Source organism: Nicotiana attenuata, unplaced genomic scaffold (genome assembly GCF_001879085.1).
Source record: "Nicotiana attenuata strain UT unplaced genomic scaffold, NIATTr2, whole genome shotgun sequence".
Lineage (NCBI taxonomy): Eukaryota > Viridiplantae > Streptophyta > Magnoliopsida > Solanales > Solanaceae > Nicotiana > Nicotiana attenuata.
Window position 1 is genome coordinate 226,159 of NW_017671043.1, and position 6,481 is coordinate 232,639.

The following is a 6,481-nucleotide window of genomic DNA, read 5'->3' on the forward strand; positions in this document are numbered from 1 at the left end:
AAGTGAAGAAACAACATTTTAAAGAACTAAGAAAGTAAAGAAAAGAGGGGGAGAGGTGCTGGGAAACAGCCATAAACAAGACATACAAAGGGTTCAGGGATTGGGGAAATTGCCAAAGAGCCTATGTGCTTAGGCATGAGCTAATTCTGGGCATGCACAGCAATAGAGAGTGTTGTTATGCTTACAGAATCAACAAGAATACACAACATATGACGGTGACATAGAGATTATGATTCCAGGGGAATCAAGTTTGAGCCATAGACAATAATACTCAATACTGTCATGTCTCAAACAAACCATTAGCATCAAACACATTGGGGTGGGGGGTTTGGGATTCATAATAGGAGGAAATTATAGCATGCTAAAGTAAACACTGAACTAAACACAAACAGTAGGAAGACATGAAAGTAAAGGTATTAAGTAAACACATTGTTTGTGATTGCTGAAAATCTAAATCAGGACATACCAGTTCAAAGAGCAAAATACAGTAAAAGCAAGTAGCAGGGCTTGAAGGCAGGCCACAGTAGAAGTAGTAAAGCAGGAGAGAAAAGTTTTTTTGAGTGTAAGTGATTTTTAAGAACTCAGAGAGTTCGTGTGTGTTTGTGTTAATGAAAGAGCAGGGTATTTATAGTTTGAAAATAGGTAGCAAATAAGGCAAGAATCATAGTTTAGTAGTAATTATGGAACTATGTACCAATTAAAATCAATCAGTACAAGGGCTTCCTTTAATTAAGGAGTTCAAACTTAAACGGTAATGGACAGAGAACATTTAAGGAAAGAGATCAAGTAAACATCTTGTGCAAAGTAGACAATTAGGGGTAAATACATAGGGGTTTAATTAAGGGAAGAATCTTTGAAATACTCGGTTAACCAAATAAGGTAAGTAAAGTAAAGTTGCAGAATATAGAGACAATCAGTACATAGTAAATCAAGGGAAATTACTAATTCATGAATAAACAAATAAATCAAGTCAGAAATAGGGGAATCGAAGGTCTAAGGAAAATTTTCCAAATCGACCCAAGAAACAAGGAAATCAGTAAGGCGAGGAAAGAATCAATCAGACTTACACAAGGAGGTCTGAAATCAATCCCAAATTGAAGGTCATTTCAGAAGGAAATTCAACATATAAAAGTACATAAGCATTAAGACCGCAAGGCTGACTTTAGGATAAAGAGAGACATCATATAGTAGCAAACACAGGTAGTCACATAGGTCGATTTCAGTTACTTAGTAACAGAGTGTCACACCTCCTTTTTCCTACACCCCCGGAAGAGTGTAAAGGAGTTTTTCCACTTAAAGGACAATTGGAACGGGATTTATTATTACAATTCAAAGTCGCCACTTGGGAGATTAATGGTGTCCCAAGTCACCTGTTGAATCCCGAACCGAGGAAATTTATGACTCTGTTAACAGTCCGCGAACCAGAAATCCGAATAAGGAATTCTGTTAACCTGGGTGAAGGTGTTAGGCATTCCCGGGTTTCGTGGTTCTAGCACGGTCGCTCAACTGTTGTATTTGATTTATCTGATTTCAAAACATGTTCTAGCTTATGTGCTTTTTATTCGTACCCGCTTTTATTTTTATTTTAATGAGAATTGCAACGTTGTGAAAATGCGTTTCGAACCACGTCGCACCAGTGCACCCGTGGTTATCAACACATTTCGACTCCATTGAGATTTGGATTTGGGTCACATAAATGTGCACCCGAGTTTTAGGAAGGTAATTTTTATTAGAACTGTGCCTAAAGAGACTAACGCGTTATTACTCTGGGGAGAGCCGTGAAATTCGCTAAACGGCCAATCTCGAATTCTACGTATTTTTAATATAATCAATTATTGAGGGCCCCGCAATTTGTGCGTTTTATTAAGCGAGGCCCGTCTCATTAATGATTTAAACGACAAACCTAATGCAATTATGATTTTCTATTTTATTTGTCTCTAATAATAAAAGAAATAGCCCTAGTCAATTAACATGCTCATACATCATTATTTCTATTTAAAGTGTTAAAGGAAATCAGGCTCTCAATTCATTGGGCCTCCAGACCTTGGACCTCGAGTCTGATCCAGCCCAGCTCATGAAGAGCAGCCCAATAAGAGGTCCAAATTTGATTGCAGAGGGTCAGGTGGCCTGGGCCTGTGATAAGCCCAATAGCGGACGCCAGTTTCACTTTTGGGCTAGTTAACATCTTAACGGGCTGTTACATAGATGTATCTAAATCAAAGACCAAATCAACCAAATGTTGGGCTAATCTAAGAAGTAATTGACTCTGAAATTGCTTTTTGTTAATATTGATTCGAGGCAGGCTAGTGATATTGTTCCAATTTAATCCTCAGATTCATATGACACTATATTTGACTTTCTGTTAATTGCTTCTAACAATCAGATGTCCAATTATTGATTACAAAAAGGGAAAAATACGACTTCAAGGGCACTTCTACGTACAGAACCTTTCCAATCCAAACTAACACAATGGATGGACTTGTATTATACTAAAACTCACAATGAAATTCAACACAGCCCTAGATGATATAACTAGTACTGAAAATCCATTAACAATCTATTAACAGTCCATTGATAGTCCAATATTCTCAATAATACATCTGAAATTATGGTTCAAATGAATCAATCACGCGAAAATTTTCAAAAAAAAAACAATAACAGTAAAGTTCAGGTGCAAGCATGTATTCCTTTATCATTTATACTTCAAACTTGTGGTTTATAGGTGAAGGCAATCTTCAACATCACTTGAGCATGAGAAAATACCTGGATTACATGAAATAAAGGAGAAGAGGAGGGTCAGCAGCAATATTCAACAGCTAATCTCAACAGGCCCCAATTTTACACCCAAAAACACACTCAAACACGGGCCGGAATAAATTGTAAGGCAACAGCAACAACAGATTTCCAAAACAGACTTGATTGACCAGCTTCAACTCACAAATCAAACCAAATAGCTCAAATACACCCAAAACTCATTCAAATTGGAATCCAGAACACTCTGAAACTTCAGTGATTGTAGTTGTGCTAAAATGTGCCAATCAGTGATTAAAATTCAAATATCAGCCTAGAGAAATCGACGTACAGTACTTGTTTTTTGATTTTTTGTTGTTTTTCTGGATATTTTTGAAGCCTAAGCTCTAAGGGAGTTTGAAATTTTAATTTCAGATCTAGGAAGCTTGGAGAATATATTGGGGGGAATTTTAAGGCTCCAAACTTGTGAATGAAGTAAGGGTCATGCCCTTTTATAGGCACAAATGAGGCCATATCAGATTTTAACTTTACAAAGTAGTCCCTCTTTTTATTTCTATTTAACCCTCTATTTTCTGACTTGTTACTTAAGTAACTACCACTAATATTACTGAAACTCTATTTGTACCCCTATCTAGAAAGTTCTAGGAAATTCTAGTGTGATCCACAACATTCATGTCCAATTCCAATTACCCAAATACCCCTGGATACCCCCCTGAACTTACTTACCTAGGTCACAATTAGTCTATCCTTTAAACTACAACCAGTAAGATTAAGCTAAACCTAAACTCATTAAGACTAACTAAGGAAATTATGTTTAACAATATTGGACTATACTGCATAACAAGTTGAAACCAGTTAAGCCTAAACAAAAATTGATTAAGAATTATCAAAGCAAGGTTTACACTAATGCCTAAACAGACTTAAGCTAAACTAACATAATTTCACGAACAAAACCAGTATTGAATCAACATAGAACGAATTCTAATCAAACTAAAAATCAAAATTAAACGAACCAGAATCAAATAGTTAGTCATGACACAGAACCAGAACAAAATTAACAAAGCTAAGAATGAAAATTAACTAGAAATTAACAAACATGAGAACAGAAACAACAGAAGGGATTTAAACAAGAAGAAAAGGAAACTAAACAAAGAAAAAAAGGAACAAAGAACTCACTCCTTATTTTCAGATTCAAAAAAAAATTGGACAGTCTCCAGTGGGATTTGAGCACCATTGATATTGAATTCATCACGAGGGAAGCCAGGGGACCATGCGGTATCAATTTGGAGTAGTTTGGAGCAATTAGGGTTTTGGCCGGAAAACTTAAATTCAATATTCGAGCAGTTCCGGCCCTGTTCGAGGGACGGGGCTTGGGGGGTTTGATAGATGAGGTCACGGCGGTTCTACGGTGTTAATTTGATGGTGAACGGAGAAAGTCGAGTTTTTGGCCGGAAAACTTCGACTTAAGATTCGAAGAGTTCGGTCAGTGTTTGAAGGAAATGGCTTGGGTATTTGGGATGAGGGGGTTGAGGTGAGTCTATGGTGTTCATGGGGTGGGGTTTGGACGCCGGCACCGCCATTAAAGACGGTGGGAAATGAGGGCGGCGTCGTTAGGGTTTCTGATGAGGGGTGAGTGAGGGAGACGAGACGGGGTATGGGGGGTCGATTAGGACAGTTAAATATTAGTGACTAACCCATTCTGAGCCGTTGATTTGGTCAACCTCGACGGCTGGGATTGCTTGACGCCAAAACGGCATCGTTTTGAGTCCATTGGGGCAGGCCGGGCATGGGGCGTTTGGGCTGGGTCAAACGGGGTTGGGTATGGACGGATTGGGCTAAAATTTATCAATTAAAATGGCCCAGTTCGGTCTTCTTATTAAGACATCTCTTTTTTTTTAATTTATTTTCTTTTGCTTTCTCCCTTTTTATTTCTTTTATTTATTTTTGTATTTCATTTTGTATTTTTCCTGATTTTATTAAAATGCAAAAACTTAAAATGAAACCTAATTTATTTCCAAAATTAAGCTAATTAATTCTTAAAATTGTTTAAAATCTATTTCGTGACAATTTCAACAATTAACAATTAAAAATGCAAAAGCGGAATATTTTTGTTATTTTCTTTATATTTTGTTCTAAAAATAACGTAACTACTAAATAATTCTAAAATATGAAATTAGATCCTAAATGCAAATGTCAAGCGTATTTTTTTTTATATTTTTCATATGAATAAAAAATGCACAAATAAAATGCAAACAATTAACAGAAAATAACACAAAATTCACAAAATTGCAAAATAATGAAAGAAAAATCATTTTGTTTGAATTTTGGGAATAATTCATATAGGGCAAAAATCACGTGCTCACAGCTGCCCCTCTTTGCTCGGGAACATGAAGAGTTTCAGTGCAAAGATAAGTGAGCGGAAACGAACGATTTTTGCCCGTTTGAATATTCCGTGTGAAGCATTTTTGAAAAGATTTGACCGCACCCTGCTTCAAAGGTTTCCTACATATCCTTGGCTAAAAAGGAATCAGGTCAGTGTAGTTCGGGAAGGTTTGATAGCTGGGACTACCAGGAGCTGTGATTTCACTGTTGTTGTTGCTGCTACTGCTCGCTGACCTCCTTATTACACCGTGTCAAAATAAAAGAAGCTAGCCTAAGCTATGATCTATGAATTACAAAAGAAAGGTCCTATCTATGTCTTCAAACTTGCTCTTGTGTTGCCCTGAACAAGTATTTTCCACTTGAATTCTTGCGTTGTTGCCTTGCATTGTGAGCGGAGATGTTTTGCCATTCCTTCGAGTGGTGCTTGACTGCATATATGCCTCTATTCTTCAGGCGGCCTCCTGACTCCTGAACTTGAATAGTATTCCCTTGTTCTCCAGGTGGGCTCCTGACTGCAACAAAAAAGACAAACAAAGAAAATTTCTGCCCCAGTTTGGTAACTGGATACAGCATGTTATCAAATATTAAAAATTAAAAGCTAAAATTGAATTGCACTTCCCTTGTTCTCCAGGTGGGCGCCTGACTGCTGAAGCTTGAAAAGTATTCCCTTGTTCTCCAGGTGGGCGCCTGACTGCAACAAAATAAACAAACAAAGAAAATTTTCTGCCCCAGTTTGGTAACTGGGTACAGCATGTTATCAAATATTGAAAATTAAAAGCTAAAATTTGAATTGCACTTCTCTTGTTCTCCAGGTGGGCGCCTGACTGCTGAAGCTTGAAAAGTATTCCCTTGTTCTCCAGGTGGGCTCCTGATTGCAACAAAATAAACAAACAAAGAAAATTTTCTGCCCCAGTTTGGTAACTGGGTACAGCATGTTATCAAATATTAAAAATTAAAAGCTAAAATTGAATTGCACTTCCCTTGTTCTCCAGGTGGGCGCCTGACTGCTGAAGCTTGAAAAGTATTCCCTTGTTCTCCAGGTGGGCGCCTGACTGTAACAAAATAAACAACAAAGAAAATTTCTGCCCCAGTTTGGTAACTGGATACAGCATGTTATCAAATATTAAAAATTAAAAGCTAAAATTGAATTGCACTTCCCTTGTTCTCCAGGTGGGCGCCTGACTGCTGAAGCTTGGAAAGTATTCCCTTGTTCTCCAGGTGGGCGCCTGACTGCAACGAAATAAACAACAAAGAAAATTTCTGCCCCAGTTTGCACTAGGAAGATTTGGGAGTTGTTAGCAAAATATAGATCACCTAAGCTATTGATGCAATGATAAGAGTAAAACAA